Source organism: Myxocyprinus asiaticus, chromosome 16 (genome assembly GCF_019703515.2).
Source record: "Myxocyprinus asiaticus isolate MX2 ecotype Aquarium Trade chromosome 16, UBuf_Myxa_2, whole genome shotgun sequence".
In the NCBI taxonomy this organism is placed as follows: domain Eukaryota; kingdom Metazoa; phylum Chordata; class Actinopteri; order Cypriniformes; family Catostomidae; genus Myxocyprinus; species Myxocyprinus asiaticus.
In genome coordinates this window covers 43,759,969-43,777,163 of record NC_059359.1, presented here as the reverse complement: position 1 = coordinate 43,777,163, position 17,195 = coordinate 43,759,969, and positions in this window count along the sequence as shown.

The following is a 17,195-nucleotide window of genomic DNA, read 5'->3' as shown; positions in this document are numbered from 1 at the left end:
CATGGTTGCCGACATCATAATATCTCTCAGCAGCTGACAACTTGCATGAGTAGAAGGCACAGGGATGGAGTTTGGTGGGAGATCCTTGTCGTTGAGAGAGCGCTGCACCTACTCCTGAATCAGAGATGTCCACTTCCAGTACAAAGGGTCGAGTGGGATCTGGATGGAGAATGGGTGCAGTCGTAAAGCGTCTTTTAAGATCATCGAAGGCTTGGCGAGCAGAAGGTGTCCAGATCAGTTTCAGAGCTTTTCCATGGAGCAAAGAGGTGAGTGGAGCAGCAACCGAGCTGAAACCTCAGATGAAACGTTGGTAGAAATTTGCAAAACCAAGGAAGCGCTGTAGTTCTTTGACAGACACGGGTAGTGGCCACTTCAGCATGGCTTGCACCTTAGAAGAGTCCATGGTGACTCCCTCTGGGGAGATGACATACCCCAGGAAAGAGATGGTTGATTTGTGAAACTCACATTTCTCCATCTTGGCATACAGTTGGTGTTGAACAAGGCAGTTGAGCACCACTCTGACGTGTAGAACATGTTCAAAGGAAGAAGAGTATATCAGAATATCATCAATGTAGACAATGACCCATTTGCCAATAAGATCACGAAATGTGTCATTTACATAGGCTTGAAAGACAGATGGACTGTTGGAAAGTACGAAAGGCATCACCTAGTATTTGTATTGGCCAGTATGTGTAGAAAAAGCAGTCATCCATTAATCCCACTCCCGAATGCAGATTAAGTTGTAGGCATTACGAAGATCCAGTTTGGTGTAGATCTTGGCGCATCGTAACTGCTCTAATGCTGCTGGTACCAGAAGAAGAGGATAGCGATACTTGGTGATGGTGTTCAGCCCTCGGTAGTCAATGCATGGACGAAGACCCCTATCCTTCTTTCTTACAAAAAGAAACCAGCAGAAGCAGGAGAAGTGGATGGTCGAATGAACCCTCTTTCTAGGCACCCCAATATGTACTCCTCCATAGCTTTAGTTTCAGGTTCTGATAAGGGGTATATTCGTCCGCGTGGAGGAGAGGTGCCCGGCTTAAGGTCAATGGCACAGTCACAGGAACGGTGAGGAGGAAGTTGTGTGGCCTTTGATTTGTGGAATGCCTCCTGGAGATCCAAATAATAATGTGGCAGAATTGATGTCTCCTTCTCAGCGAGGATAGTCATGGTGCTTACAGGAGGAAGAAAGATGGGTTCAGGAAGTTTGAGGCAAGACTGGAAACAGGAAGCACTCCAATGAGTGATTTGTCCATCTCTCCATAAGATCTCAGGGTTGTGAAGTCTCAGCCATGGCAGGCCAAGAACAATCGGGTTCTTAGGAGAATGAGTGACTAGAAATTGAATCTCCTCATAATGAAGAAGTCCTACTTGAAAGACGGATGGGTTGGGTGATTTGCTGAATCCTGCCAGACCCCAGAGGTCGTCCTTCTAGTGCTGATACATGCAAAGGAGGGACACAGGGAACAAAAGACAAGTTTAGATTTGTGGCGAGACCCAGGTCAATAAAGTTACCTGCAGCCCCTGAATCTAAAATGGCAGATACATGAAGTTCATTATCTAGAACATGTAAAGTAACTGAAACTTCAAACTGTTCGATTAAAATTCGGTTTGAAAGTTCCAAACTCACCGCCGCGTCCCCCTTCCTTATCTCAAGACATTTTCTGGTTTTCGTCCCTAAAACACTCTTATGAGAGGAACTACTTTCTTCTGCCACAGATTCAGCGTCTTACTTTGATACAGCTCAAGCCTTCGTTGCTAATTTGAAAACGTCACGTTAGAACTAGCAACGGAGGCTTGCGCTGCTTTACTCAAAGACTTACTGGAGTAACAAGTTAGTGCGTGTGTTAGTGCGTTTGTGTGTATGTGTGAGTTGTATTTGAGGGATCGAAAGAGAGAAACTCAGAAAATGAGATATCTCACTTATGGGATTACCTTTTTTCTCGTCAGAAGTAACATCGCTTCAAAATCGCCAAGATGCGTGTCGCTATATTCCCATTGTAAACCTTAATAACTTTTTTCATCCCCACTGAGATGCAGGAGTGCGCTGACATGACTACTCTGTTTTTCTCTCAGGAGTATGTTTGGGCCTTAAATGTGTGTGTTACACATATAATGTCTGTGTGTCCACGAGTGTGGGAGTGTGTGTGTGAGAGGGGGAGCGCGAGAGTTTTTCCCACAGATATTTCAGATAATATAGAAATTGTTGTATTCATCAAGTGTATCTAGCTTTGATACAGCTCAAGCCTTTGTTGCTAATTCAAAAACGTCTCGTTAGTACTAGCAACATAGGTTGCGCTGCTTTTCGGCATAGGAGTAAAAAGGTTGTGTGTGTAAGAGTGTGTGTGTGTGCACGAGCGTATGTGTGAGTACGAGCGTGTGTGAGCGTGTGTGTGTGTGCAAGTGCGAGCGTTTGTGTGTGTGAGCGTGTGTGAGTATGTGTGTGTGTGTGTGTGTGTGCGAGTGTGTGTGTGCGAGTGTGCGTGTGTTTACAAGCGTGTGTGTGTGTGTGTATGTGTGTGTGTGAGTGCGAGAGTGTGTGAGCGTGTGTGCGAGCATGTGTGTGTGTGTGTGTGTGTGTGTGTGTGTGTGTGTGTGTGTGAGCGTGTGTAAGTGCAGGGGAGACGAGGGAGCACAGGGCTCTTTTTACTGAAATTTAAATAAATGTAGGATATTTTAGACATTGTTTTGACGTTCTTAACCAATTTACTTTAACCAATGTTGTTGTAGCCTGTAGGGCTCTTAGAAATAATTGATATAATTTGGCGAAGTGATATGGAACCGTTATGTGGTCAAGACCTGGAACTACTTCATAACCGTGCGTTTACTATAATTGCACACCTTAGAACGTCAGTCAACCAATCAGAATCAAGCATTCAACAGACCGGTGGTATAAAATCAGTTAATGCACATCTAGACATGGATTATTCCACTTAAACCATGGACACGTGCCAGCACTGATTAGTTAAACCTGGCATAGATTTTTGCAGTGTAAATTTCAACTGGAAAAATAAAAAATAATGGTTACCTTTATCTACTGCTCATTAGATCTAGAGTTCTACCCTTTTAAATCAGACACAGAAAAAAAGTAGGAATGAAAAAGAAATAATTTATTTTTGTCATTTTCAGGTAAATTGGGAAAAACTGGCATTGCAGACGTGACATCTCTCGGTTACAGACTTGACAGTGTAAAAGTGGCACTTACATTATGAGGGGAAAACCATTCAAAACGCTCTAAACTTGTAGACGTTGACCTCTGAGACATCCATATGGTATCCATAAAGACTGTATGATTGACTGAATTAAGAATGAAATCCATGTATGGTCTTGCACAATTATTAAACCGCAAAAGGCTGCGTTTGATAATTCAGTCTGTATTCAGCACTTCAGATGCGTGATCGAGCGGTGCCCTCTTGCGGGTGTGTGCTGAGCAGTGCAGCAATATTATATGACGTTTATCATATTACAATTCAAACTGTCTTGCCTCGGACACCAAAAAGCACATTCAAAATGTCCTTTTCTCTTGCTGCGTGCAAAGCAAAACTGAGTGTTAAATCATACTTTTATTGTAAATTGGTATATGTCTCACCTATGTCTCATCACTGTCACGACTGCTATGTTGATCGGAACTGCACCCAAGAATTTCACACACCATTGCACTTGTGTATATGGCTGTGTGACAGTAAAGTGATTTGATTTTGATTTGATCCTTACAAGTGTTATGTGTGTGTAAGGGGAAAATGCAGGTACATTTCTAATTATCTTCAGGTCAGACTCAGTAATAAGGGGCGAATGAACACTGGTGTCTTCTTCCATTTTTGCTGGCGTGCTACACAGCTGATTTAAAGAATGCATTGCATGACTTGATGATGTTGTGTTTTGTTATGTGAATGTTAATCCCGGCTCTGAGACTTATCGGACTTGCTTCACTGTATTCATGTCTGGAGGTGGTTTGAACAGAGGAATAAAACTTACAATGCCTCATTACGGAGGACAGCAGAATAGGCTTTCTTCAACAGAACACAAATTAAGATTTTTAGAAGAAGATAGAGCTCTGTCAAGTCCTTATAATGGAAGTACTCAAGTGCCAGCACTTTGACAGTCCAAAAGTCACATTTAGGCAGCAATAAAGTAATTCAAGGTGTCTACAGTGAGTACAAATTTTTGGCTGGTTTTTAAAGTTAATGCTCTATTGTGTTTTTAATCAACAAAACCTACATCCCAAACCTAAACTCTAAATGATTGTGTAGTAAAAAGCCAACGTGAGAGGTAAAACACAATTATTTGACCAACCACATAATTTAGTAGTACTTCTATGACACCCTTGGCTCACATGTCGACTTGCGTGCTCTTCAGGACTCGTACCCCAGTGCTTTGCATCATAAGTGCTATGCTCTATCAGTTGAGCCACAGTACCGCACAATTTGTTTGCACTTGAACATGCTTGTAAATTTAGTTAGTTATGTAATGCAAACGTTAAAATGTATCGCCTTACAAGTCATGCAGTATAGTGTTTTGTGTTTTGATGTTAAGCGTTTATTAACTGAAAATCTGCAGTGAAAGTGAATAAAAGTCAATGCTGTTGTAGCGCCTCTAGTGTTTATTTCATCAAGAAAGTTCAGCGATATCTACAACAAGCCACATAAAATCATTTTGCAAAAAGGGAGCTATAGTAACATGATTCTATGAGACCTGGATGCACTACACATGTAAATGTGATACTCTAAGACAGGACTGTTTAGTGCCATTCTGGCCCTATTTTGCTCATCTTAATAATAAAGGGAAGAGGACAAGAGTATCATGCTGTCAATGTCCTTTTTAACTATTACCTTTTGTGACAGTTTCCATTCTCATTCTCCAAAAGAGAAACATTAAAAGGCGCTGTCATCAGTGAGGAGACCAAATAGCCACACTGCAGGACACTCCACTCATGTGGAATGAAGTGGGGAATACATTAAAGCCAAGTGCAAGAATTCTGAAACCAGAGAACCCCATTCAAATTGACTTTCTTAATCAACTCAAAGTTCCCAACCATGGCTAACATTGAATGATTACATTCATATTGCTCACAATGAACATTCTATTTATCCATCTGTGATGCGATGCGGGGTGGCCGCAGTATGCGAGTGTCGTGAGACATTGCTTCATGAGATTACCATGACATTGTCCACCCCCATCCACTCGGTCACCACTCAGTGTCTGAGACTGGAGTGTACGTGCCGACAGACAGCATCCCTTCCAGAAACCCCCTCCTTTTTTATCCGTCTCTTATTCTTCCTCTTCCTCTCTCTCTCCTTTTTGAACAAATGTTTGTATCCCACACTATGGCTGTCTCCCTGTGTGCCAGCATCAACGCATAGTAACTGCCTGATGCCTTTGTTTGCTGCCTCTTGTTCACAAACACCAATCTTTATCTTTGCCCAAATGAAGTGGAGAGAAAACCAGAGTGGGGGAGAGTGAGATTTGTTAACTGCATGCATGGTGCATCACTAGTAGCATAATAGAGCTGCGCCCACCCATTCAGTTGTGTTTGACAACATTACCATGTTATTTGTCACATGAAATTACAGCACACCTGAGTTCCATGCAAACTGCATATTTGTGGCCAGTTATATTCCTGCAGTCCAAAGGATGAATTATAAAACAGTGTTCAGTCATTTACCATTGCCAACTCTGGCAGCAGCTTGTGTTTCTTTGTTTTTAAGGCCAGCAGCTCTTTTGAAATGAATAATTACCAGCAGAATGAATGAAATTGGAACGTTCTGGAAAACACGTTAGTATTCTCATGCTGAGTGGCTTTGGAGGTTGAGCTGACTCTGCCTAGCATAGACAAAACTTACAGTTGCATTAGAGAAACTGTCACGCAATCTAGCCATCAACTCAGTCTCAGGCATTGTGTGTGATATAACCATGCATCACAACTCACAGACAGATGTAAACACATACACAAGAGCTCTCACAAACAGCAGGATAATTTATAAGGCTGGTCACAGAGAAACATTTTATTGCAAAGAGGTTTCTCTCCATGGCTCAGGAGTCATTGAGTTTTCAGTTTTATTATGTGGATAGCATTGCTCAATTAGGTTTAGCAAGAATTTGATTAAAAATGTTTGCTTTCATTTTGAAATCTTTTATTATTATTATTATTATTATTATAGACTTTGGTGTCTTTGTAAATCTGTTCACATGAATTTTTTTTAGATCTAAACTCTAGAGGAGACACGTAAGATTACTAGGATCTTTAGAGAAAACAGTCTGACCTCACTGTGAATTCTGCGAAAGTGGTTGGTAAATTCTTCGGCTGAAATCAGTCTGTGCTTAACGAAATTCGTGCTACTGCCCCCTGTGGCCAAAGCTGGAAGTGTTTTTAAATGTATACCTGGCATGTGTGATCTCCAGTTTCCGGGTGAAATGTCCACAAAGGAGCACCAAAAGAAAGTTTTGCGAGTTGTTTTTAGTTGTAAATGATGAAATACAGTGGAGAGGAATTCTTATTGTATGAACTATTAGAGTTACTTTCGATGAGGTACTAGTCAATTGATTTCACTAGTACACAGTAGTCATGTTTCCATCCAAGTTACGAAATTAAAGTAGGTGAAAAATATGAATATCGCAAAAACAATTAGCAAATAAAGCAATGTTTCCATCCCTTGTGTTCAAGAGAAAGAAAAAAATAATCACTTTCGGGGAAATTTGCACAAAATATAAATATAAATGGAAGTTGTAGTCACTGGGGAAGTCACTGTGCCTGTTTTGGTTTAGAGAGCACAGACAAATTGCTCTCACAAATTTCATGTTTGCTTGCGATTGCTGGCAGATGCCTTATTTTTAGGAATGGCAGTTCTGGTAGGCAATAGTCGCCATTTGATTGGATTTGTTTGATGACAGCCTTTGACACCAGCATTTCCATATGACCAGGATGGCTGCCGTCGCATCACCCAGGTAGATGCTGCACACTGGTGGTGGTTAAAAAGATTTCCCCTATACTATGTAAAGCGCTTTGAGTGTCTAGAAAAGCGCTATATAAATGTATCAAATTATTATTATTATACCAGATATTCTGGTGGCTAGCTGTAAACATGTTGAAAGGCTGTAACTTGGCCTTCCAAATGTTGCTCCGTCATGACAGTAACCTGAAGATGAAAACTGACCATAGAAGAGGACCGTTTACTCTAATATCTGCTATAGCAAGTCTTACAGCAACACTTATTTGCAATGCATTATGAAATAATGTGTTACTCAAAAAAGTAATCCACAAAAAATACTAATTACTTCTCTAAAATTATCAGATTATTTTACAGATTACTTCACATAAAAGTAAACACATTACTTATTACTTTTAAGTTACTTTCTAAAACAGTTTTCACACAAAAGTTTTTGTTTTTCCACTCAACGAATTCAAAATAATGTTTATATTTCCTTTGTGTTCATCGTCACACACCCTTCAGCTGTCACAAATGCCAACAGATGTATTTATGAGTATATGGGTATACATTTTAAATGTATTATACTTTAATAATATTATTTTAGAAATATGTGAAATCCAAGTACTTTGGTGCAGTGATCTAAAAAACAGAAACAGTGCATGTGGCATCAGGCCTTGTTGAGGTGTTTATTTTAAATAATAACACAAAAGTCCAAAAAGGGGAATAAAGTGTCCAAAGGAGGAAAGTGTTTAAAAAAAGGGAAGCCTGGCGTCCTCGCGGTGCATTGGGGCTATAAGAAGGTTGGGGAGTGACGAGAGGGTTCGGTCCAGGTAAAAGGGGCAGGGTCTGCATGGCTCCCCTCCTGGTCCGGGGCACAAAGCCTGGCAGATTCATTAGTGGCTCGACTTCTGGGGGCTGTAGTGTATGAGGGGAATGGCAGCCAGGCATCCTGGCCCATTGAGCGCGACGCATGCTCCAGTCCTTGGCGACACATCTAACTCACGCCGAGGGTTAACGGAAATGGCTCCAGTGACACATCTAACTCAGGCCAGAGCCCTATCCACTCCGTTCCTGAAACTGTGAGGACGCCATTGTGCATGCACAGTCACTCTGCATTTAAAGGTAGGGGTGATGAGGCTTTATTGACTTCTGGTGCACCAAGAGAGGGACGTGTTGTTCTGTTCTGTCGCATGTACTTAATTACTTTAATTAAAAGTCAGTAACTGTAATCTGATTACAAGAATTTCAATATGTTTTACACTACTTTTTAAATATAAAGTAATTAGATTACAGTTACTAACTGTTTTGTAATCAGAGTACACTCAACACTATCATGGAACATAACTATGCATCAAAGCTTGCATAGAAATGTCTTCCTTGACATACATTCGTAGATTCTGTTTTGGTCTAAGAGTTAGTGTGCTTTTAGTTACAGGTTCAGATTCACCATAACCAAAATGATGGATCAAAGAGTCAGTAAGCTTTGTTTTCATATTGATGACAAAAAGCACATGACAGGAATTTCTCATAACAAAGTGTGTGCGTATTAATTTTGCTCTCACCCCAACAGAACATTTGTAACACAGTCCTGAGGCTGTTAGACTAATAAGCCCTTAAATGTAAAATGCAGAACCCTTTGAAATTGTATCTGTTTTGATATGCTCTGGTAATAAATAAAGAGAAATATTAATTTAGGTCCTCAAACCTCCTCTCTGCTCTGGAGGAAAGAAGAGATAAATGATGTAACTATCGTATAACATGATGGATCGATTAACTGAAATGAATGAGGAAGTTTGTATGACTGTAAAAACATTATCTCACTAATCCCCATCACACTATGTGGATTAATTGAAGACAGATTGTTAGGAAGCAATGTGACATATGCCAGATTAAGAGGACTGTCAACTTTGTATCAATCTTTAGAATAAGCCATATGGATAAGGCCTTGGATGGTCACCATATGTGTGACTTGGATGGTCACTATATGTGTCAAACACACACACACACACACACACACACACACACACACAGAGAGAGAGAGAGAGAGAGAGAGAGAGAGAGAGAGAGCAGGTCAAGTCTCTGTGCATGATGTGGTTGGGAGAGTGAGTGTGCAGGAATACGCAGGGTGGAGCTTTCTGACACTCATCAGTGCTTTTATGGTTGCTGATGCTTTCATCCTATGAGGATATGCACATGAGTGCAAACAGCTGCTTCATTTCCACTGTATTGCAGTTGACTCTCACCATCTTCAGCACATCCTGGAGGGGCTGCCAGTCCTTCTCAACTGTCGCACTTGAGAAGTAATCATGAATCACAGACTAAAGTCTATGCCTAACCTTAACTAACCCTCACCCTTAACAAACTGGAAAATTATTGGAAATGATCACTTTTGCTAAAGAAAAGATCCTGTGAAATCTGTGGATACAGATATTTTGGTGGTCAATTTAAACTTCCTTAATCACAGTTGCACAATTTTTAGGATTTTGTGATTCTATATCCTTGTTGGTTGATTGGTTCATTAATTGGTTCAGCCATGCTGTTTGCATCACAGTTCTGCATGGGTTTCTGAGTCACAGCAAAGATGGTTCTAAAAAACTATCCCTTCTACTTTGTTGCGGTGGAAGTGGTGGGAATGAGTGATGGTAGAACTGGCAGAAGACTCTGCAACAGCGCTGCTTCGCTGCATCAAAACCAGCTCAGATGGTAACTGCAGTGTAACTAACCTTAACTAGCCCAACGCGTAACGAACCCTAACTCTATTCACCCTAATAGCCCTAACCTTAACTCTAAAATCAAGCCACTAACCTTTATTTTCACTCTTAAACCCAACCCCTAATCTTAACCTTAATATCCCAATCATCATCACTACACCAAACCACAATCTCCAAACCAAAATCTCATCCCTTACTGATTTTTAACTCTAACTACCAACCCAAACCCGATCCTGTAGAGGAAAAGCACACATTGCTGGTCAAATTCTGTTGATTAAAGTGTAATGTATACTTAGGTTTTTATGCGTTCAGTCAAACTATCTAACCTTCAAAGTATGCTGAATTTGACCGTATTTGTATACACAGACGGTTGGCTCATGCATGCTACAACTGCTATGTGATACTGGACTATTTCTCTTCAGGAGTTTATAGACCCATAAAGATGTCTTTATAGTCTTTCAAACTCGAGTCATACAAATGCAGATATCTCCTGACCTCCTCACACTCTTTGACGTGCACATCCACTGTTGTTGTTTCCACCTTTGTCTCCTGTTGTTCACTGCTGTTTACATTGTCTTCTTGCACTACTTTGTGAAAGCAATGGCCCAACTGTGAGTGTTACCACCTTCTGGACCCACTAATTAGTGCAAACAATTCCAGGCACATGCGCAGACTATGTGTACAGAGTATGCGCAGTTAGAAAAATCTGGCTGTGCTCATACAGTGCTTGTGTACCCTGCTGATAACAAAATTTACGTCACTCCTACTAAAAGCATATGCTAGCGTACATGTAAAAACTTGTAAAAAGTATACTTTGAGTTTAAGACTCACAGTGCAGAAACCTAATCCAAAAGAAAACTATATTTACAGATTTCACAACAGACTGTTATCCCAACATAACAGAAACACAGTTTGCTCTCTCATTGTTGAGGGTGTGGATATTGTTGCAGCTTGACAGAGAGAGATCAAGCAGGATTTTGAACATATTGTTTTTCTCCTGTTTTTGACCTAGATGTACTGTGAACTGAAAACCATGGCTCCGTTTTTCAGACCAGGAGGAACAGGCCAAGCCACCTGTAGCATTAAGGGGTTATCCATAGTTGTTTAGGTTGAGGGACACTTAAGAGATTGAGCAATGGATATACTGATGAGACATTCAGGTGGAGTTACCAGTGAATCAGCAGGGGGCAGTCTAATCTCAGATACAGTGAAATAATAGAGGACAGTGGAATAAGGTGATCTTTGATATTGAAGAGTTATCTGGTGCATGAACCCACTCAAGGAATTCTAGAATCTCCAAGCCTGGGGAACACGCCAATAACATTGCTATGGATCCAGAGGGTTGTGCCTGTGCATGCAAGCTTCCCAAACTTGATTCATACAAATCTGTGCAAGCCAACACTCCATCGATTATATACACATATGACACTATTATTTGCATCTTAATAGCAAACATATTGGAGATTTGAAACCAATTTTATGTGGAAGTGTTTTTATGAGTTGTTAGTGGGGTGTTAGAAATGGATGTATGAGATAAAGGCAGCTTTGCTGAAAGAATGTTGATTTACTGTCGGTGTCAGCGTGGCTGGATGCCTTTCTCTCAGACAGGAAGCAGCTGCTCCTCTGAAGAACCCTGGGGATGTCTGAGGAGGGATGGAAGGTGGTTGCTCACTCATCTTGGTTAACCTCTCCTAATGTTACAATCCAAATCCAAGAAGGGCAAGCCTGAAAAATCATTTCAGCCTAAATGACGTGACTGTGGTGACATTTTTGCAAAATGAGTTTACATGGTATATTACAAATATAACGGCAGTTCCCAGGTGAAATATCCACTGTGTGGTGCTAAAAGTGAGTTAAACTTTTTTCAAACAGATGAGGTTTTAAATATCAATGCTCTATTGAGTTTTAAATCAACAAAACCTACCTCCCTACCCCACACTTTAAACTTAAACCTACCCAATAGTCTCATCAAAGCAAAAGTGAGAGGAATAACACAATTACTAAAGAAACCACGTCATTTTGTAGTGCTTCTATGACACTTTTGGCTCACATGTCGACTTGCGTGCTCATCAGGGCGCATATCCTGGCCTTTTGAATCGCAAGTGCAATGCTCTATCATTTAAGCTTCCACACAATTTGATCATATTGGAAAAATCTTCTTAGTTGTTATGTAATACAAACTTTAAAATGTATCGCCTTACAGGTCGTGCACTATAGTAAAAGTGTTTTGATGTCATAAGATAACAGCAGCTTTTCTACTATTGGGCCAGTGTGAGCCAGGGCTATCAACTGGTCAGCCGGGGCCAATAGCCTCAGACTTCGAGCCGCGTGACCAAAATCGATCTGCATTCCCACCATCTGGCCTATAGCCCAGGAGAGTTGCCCTTAAATAGGCCCCCTTGTGCCAACATCACACACCCCACCCATTTCACAAACAAGAGGGAAACCCAACTGAGGTATCAGACTCTTGAGACTAGCTAGCCCTCCAAATGAACACGGATTTGTACTTTGTCTGCAATTTATAAAAAAATTTCCCAGACCTGTACCTTTGGGAGACGATATACTTAATCACTGTCTTCGTTTCAGCAGATGCTGCCAACTTGATGTTGCACATTTTCATCAGCCCTAATATTCAGAAGAGCCCTGATTTCGTCTACTGACCAGTACTGATGATTTTCCATTCTCCGTTCATCTGTTGAGGTAAGCTGGTATCTAGAAATTAAAGACTGGGAAATTAGTATCTTGGTGCTGACCCTCTGACCTGACTCAATGAAACTCCACCTTTGACATTGACCCTGCCTAAATCCCCAGTTGGCCTTCTTTGGCCAAAGGGTGATCGGCGGGCCAAAGGTCATTGGCCATTTAATCCGAGGAGGCACGATGAAGCCCCAGAAGTTACCGTGGGAATGCAACTGGCCCTGGCATGCACTAGCATGCCCTCATATGGAACGATAGTGGAAACGTGGCTATTGTGTGAGGAAGAGGATGAAAAGTGTTTATGAACTGATAATCATTTTACTTTTTTTGTGTGAAATTGAATAAAAGTCATTGTTTTAGTGCCTCTAGTGTTCGTTTTACCAGCTCCGTAAAAATAATTTTGCAAAAATGTATGTATAGTGATTCTGATCCTATGAGACCAGGTTGGATAATATTTTGATGTGTAACCCCTCTCTCAGACATACAGTAAGTACCATAATTGTAATTGGATTATGCAAGGTAGAAAATGCCAGTACGTGTGCTGATGCAGTATTTCATATGTGTGGCAGTGCTAATGCTAACTTGTAGAATAAAAGAACTGGTGTTATATGCTCCAGATTCTGCCTGGAAACTCTGTCCTACTCCCTAACTCTCTCCCACTCTTTTCCTCTGGGTCCTGCATGTGTTATCAGTGTGACAGCCTGTGACTTTATATGGTAGTTAGTGAATGCCAAACATATTTTGCCCTAAGTTATTGATATATCACGTGTTAGAGTATTTTGATGCTTTGCAAGTATCAGATGCACATCTGTAGTCTGGTGCAATGCAATACATGATATAATCCCTGTAAAAGGAAATCAAAAACACTCCTTGGATGCATTACATTGGCCAACAAAAATTGGCATGTCCTCCTATAAAATGGCCACAAGTTATTTGGCTTTAATAAGCAGCTACAGACTTTACTGTCAGCTCAATGGGCAAAAACCAGGTTTGGACAGAAAAATGTAGAGGGTCTTTGACCTTCACAAGGAGGGACTAGAAACGGTTCAAGGAACAAAAACCGAAAATGAAACTTTTTTGCAGAACATATTTTTAAATGCTGGTTACTGGTTAATTAGGTTATTATATTGTTCCGCTAAATTTTTCACAAAACCAAAGATACATGCAAAAATATTAGAGATAAAATTTGAGTTTCAGGTCTTCACTTAGTTATTGTTAGATATGATGCATTAAAGGAATATTCTGGGTTCAATACCAGTTAAGCTCAATTGACATCGTAAATTAACTGGCATAATATTGATTACCACAAAAATTGATTTTGACTCGTTCCTCCTTTTCTTTAAAAAAAAAAGCTAAAATCTGGGTGATCTGTGAGACACTTACAATGGAAGTGAAAGTGAAACTTATTATTATTTAAGCCTTATTTGTGATAATGTTTGGATTTGTATGGCTTATTCCAGGTAAAGAGCTAAGAGCAATGTGTGTACTCCCTTCTGTTTTACCACAGTGTTGGTTATTAAAGCAGTATAAAATTGATTCAGGACTTATTAGCTCTAGAAGAACATGGTCTGTGCATGTAATGTATTTGTGTGTTCTTGTTTCATGTTTAGATTCAGTTTTCAGCTCTTTTTTTTGTGGATTTTTCTCCCCTTTTCTCCCCAATTTGGAATGCCCAATTCCCAATGCACTCTAGGTCCTCATGGTGGTGTACTGACTCGCCTCAATCTGGGTGGCGGAGGACGAATCTCAGTTGCCTTCGCGTCTGAGACAGTCAATCCATGCATCTTATCATGTGGTTTGTTGAGCACGTTACTGCGGAGACCTAGCACCTGTGGAGGCTCACGCTATTCTCTGCGGCATCCACGCACAACTCACCACACACCCCACCGAGAGCGAGAACCACATTATTGTGACCATGAGGAGGTTAACCCAACGTGACTCTACCCACCCTAGCAACCGGACCAATTAGTTGCTTAGAAAGCCTGAATGGAGTCACTCAGCATGCCCTGGATTCAAACTCACGACTCCAGGTGTGGTAGTCAGCGTCTTTACTTGCTGAGCTACCCAGGACCCCCTTTTCAGCTCTTTTATTGTGAAATTAGTTCACAATAAAAGAGCTGAAAACATGAACATGAATCTAAACATGAAACAAGAACACACAAATACATTACAGTGCATGTGCTTTCCGTGGGTTATTATTTTTGAAGATATATGTAATATTAAGGATACATTCATTGAAAGACACTATTTTATATAGACTACTGTGTACTATGCTTGTTATGATTTCTATGCTGATCAATACCCCACACGGGAAAAGTTGGATTGCTTATTTTCGCTCATGTAATTAATTTGCTTATTTTGTTTTTCCAGGCCAGGTCACTTGTTTTTCTTGTGAGATCTGGCAACACTGCAACTGGTATAACACCCACCCTTAGTAAAGAGTACTGACATTTTTAAAAGAACGTTATTAACCATTCTTTAATTTTATTCTAACTGGTTACCATTTGGAAAGGAGGCTGTGGAACACCAGACCTTGAACGAAAAAATACAGTTTCTACTCAGAAAGAACCAATATTAAAACATTTTATTTTTAATCCCTGAAGCTTGTGCCAGATTCACATGTCCACAGCTCTGCACAATAAAGTGGCTTTGCAGAGAGAGTATGAAAAGATCTGTACAAACTGTAAATCACAGTGGCATGTCTGTTGCATGACTACAGGGGGGTCAGTTCACACTTCAAAGTGCTGTATCACTATCCTCACCCAGGAGCAAGGTATCCCCCACTCTCCTTCTCCTGCCTAAAGTGAAAGAGGAGAAATGGTGTGAAAGCAGGAGAAGCCCTTAAAACCCAAGAGTTGAAGCCTAAAACCAGTCCCCTTTGTCAGCTGGCTCTGAAACTCACAAACACACTAACAACTAACAAACACCAGTTTCAGGCCAGCACTGCTGTACAAAACCAAATCAGAATAAACCAAATCATAAAAGAAAGCAAAAATTCATATTTGGACCATTGGGAAAATGAAAGTAAAAACCAAAGCAAATTGGAATGTTATCAGGCCCTAAACAGAAAGTATAATCTGGCAGAATATCTCAACACTGTAAGAAATCCAAAACAGAGACGGATCTTCACCAAATACAGGCTCAGTGATCACAGTCTGGCCATAGAAAAAGGGAGACACATAGAAAATAGAAAAGCATGGCTTAAAAAGGAAGAACAAGTCTCTGCTCACTGTGACACTGGTGAGGTCGAGACAGAGACACACTTTCTCCTTCACTGTGAGAAATGTACAGAGGTGAGAGAGAAATACTTTGACAAACTCTCAAACCTCATGCCACAGTTTTCCAGTTCAGCAGAAACAGATCAAACGCATGTGTTACATGGGGCCTGGGTAGCTCAGCGAGTATTGACACTGACTACCACCCCTGGAGTCGCAAGTTCGAATCCAGGGTGTGCTGAGTGACGCCAGCCAGGTCTCTAAGCAACCAAATTGGCCCAGTTGCTAGGGAGGGTAGAGTCACATGGGGTAACCTCCTCGTGGTCATAATTAGTGGTTCTCGCTCTCAATGGGGCACGTGGTAAGTTGTGCGTGGATCGCGGAGAGTAGCATGAGTCTCCACATGCTGAGAGTCTCCGCGGTGTCATGCACAACGAGTCACGTGATAAGATGCACGGATTGACTGTCTCAGAAGCGGAGGCAACTGAGACTTGTCCTCCACCACCCGGATTGAGGTAAGTAACCACGCCACCACGAGGACCTACTAAATAGTGGGAATTGGGCATTCCAAATTGGGGATAAAAGGGAATAACAAAATAAAAAAATAATATAAAAAAGCACAGGTGTTACTGGGGGAGGACAATCATGCATCAGTTGCAGCAAAATTCATTTTTGAAGTGCACACACTCAGAAACCAATTACTGCCTTAAAAAAATACTGTGAACAAAGTACATTATTATTATGTTCATAATGTCTTGTTAAATGCTTATATTATATTGTGTTGTGTATATTGTTATTATAGTTTTTATTTTATTTTATCCATTACCTGACACCTTATTTTAATTCTATTTTTATTGTTATTTGATACTGTTTTATTATTTTTTGTCTTGTCATTATCTGTATTGTGTATTAATGCTTTGGCAATATTGTACGTAAACACTCCCTATAAACTAAATACTACACACACACACGCACAATAATAATAATAATAATAATAAATAGATTATAAAAATTTCATAATTTTTTTAAAAGGCAATCAACAAATCACCATCTTCATTAACTGTACATAAAACTTCATTTATCCCCCACATATCTATGAACACTTGTACACACTTCACCAACTTATAATAGGCATGCTATATTCTAAGCCGAGCTGCCACCAGTCCCATAAACATGTTCAGCAAATTCAAAGAACCTTGTCCTAGCAATTTGTTTTTTCTAGATTTCCAGATTGCAAGTTTTGCTGTACCAGACAAAAAGTTCAGTAGAGTCAACTTATTTTTCCTACTTACTGAATATTTTGGACCATAAATAAATGTTTCAAAAGAGAAAGCTTCACCAATTCCTGTAAACCATTGCGATAGAAGAAAGAAAAGATAATTTAACCAAGAACACTGTACAAATAAATGAAAAACCGTTTCAACTTCTGAACAATAAGGACAACCCACCCCTACAGAAGGATTAAGGTGCGCCACATGTCTGTTTGTGGCTATGGCCTCATGTACAATCCTCCATTGGAGGTCGCCCGTTCGTTTGTCAATTGGTCGTTTGTATAGGGACTGCCAACAGCCTCTAGGGGAAGAATTAGTTCCTAAGGACTCAGTCCATTTTGTTGCTGGAACTCCTCTCAAAAGATCAGCATTAGA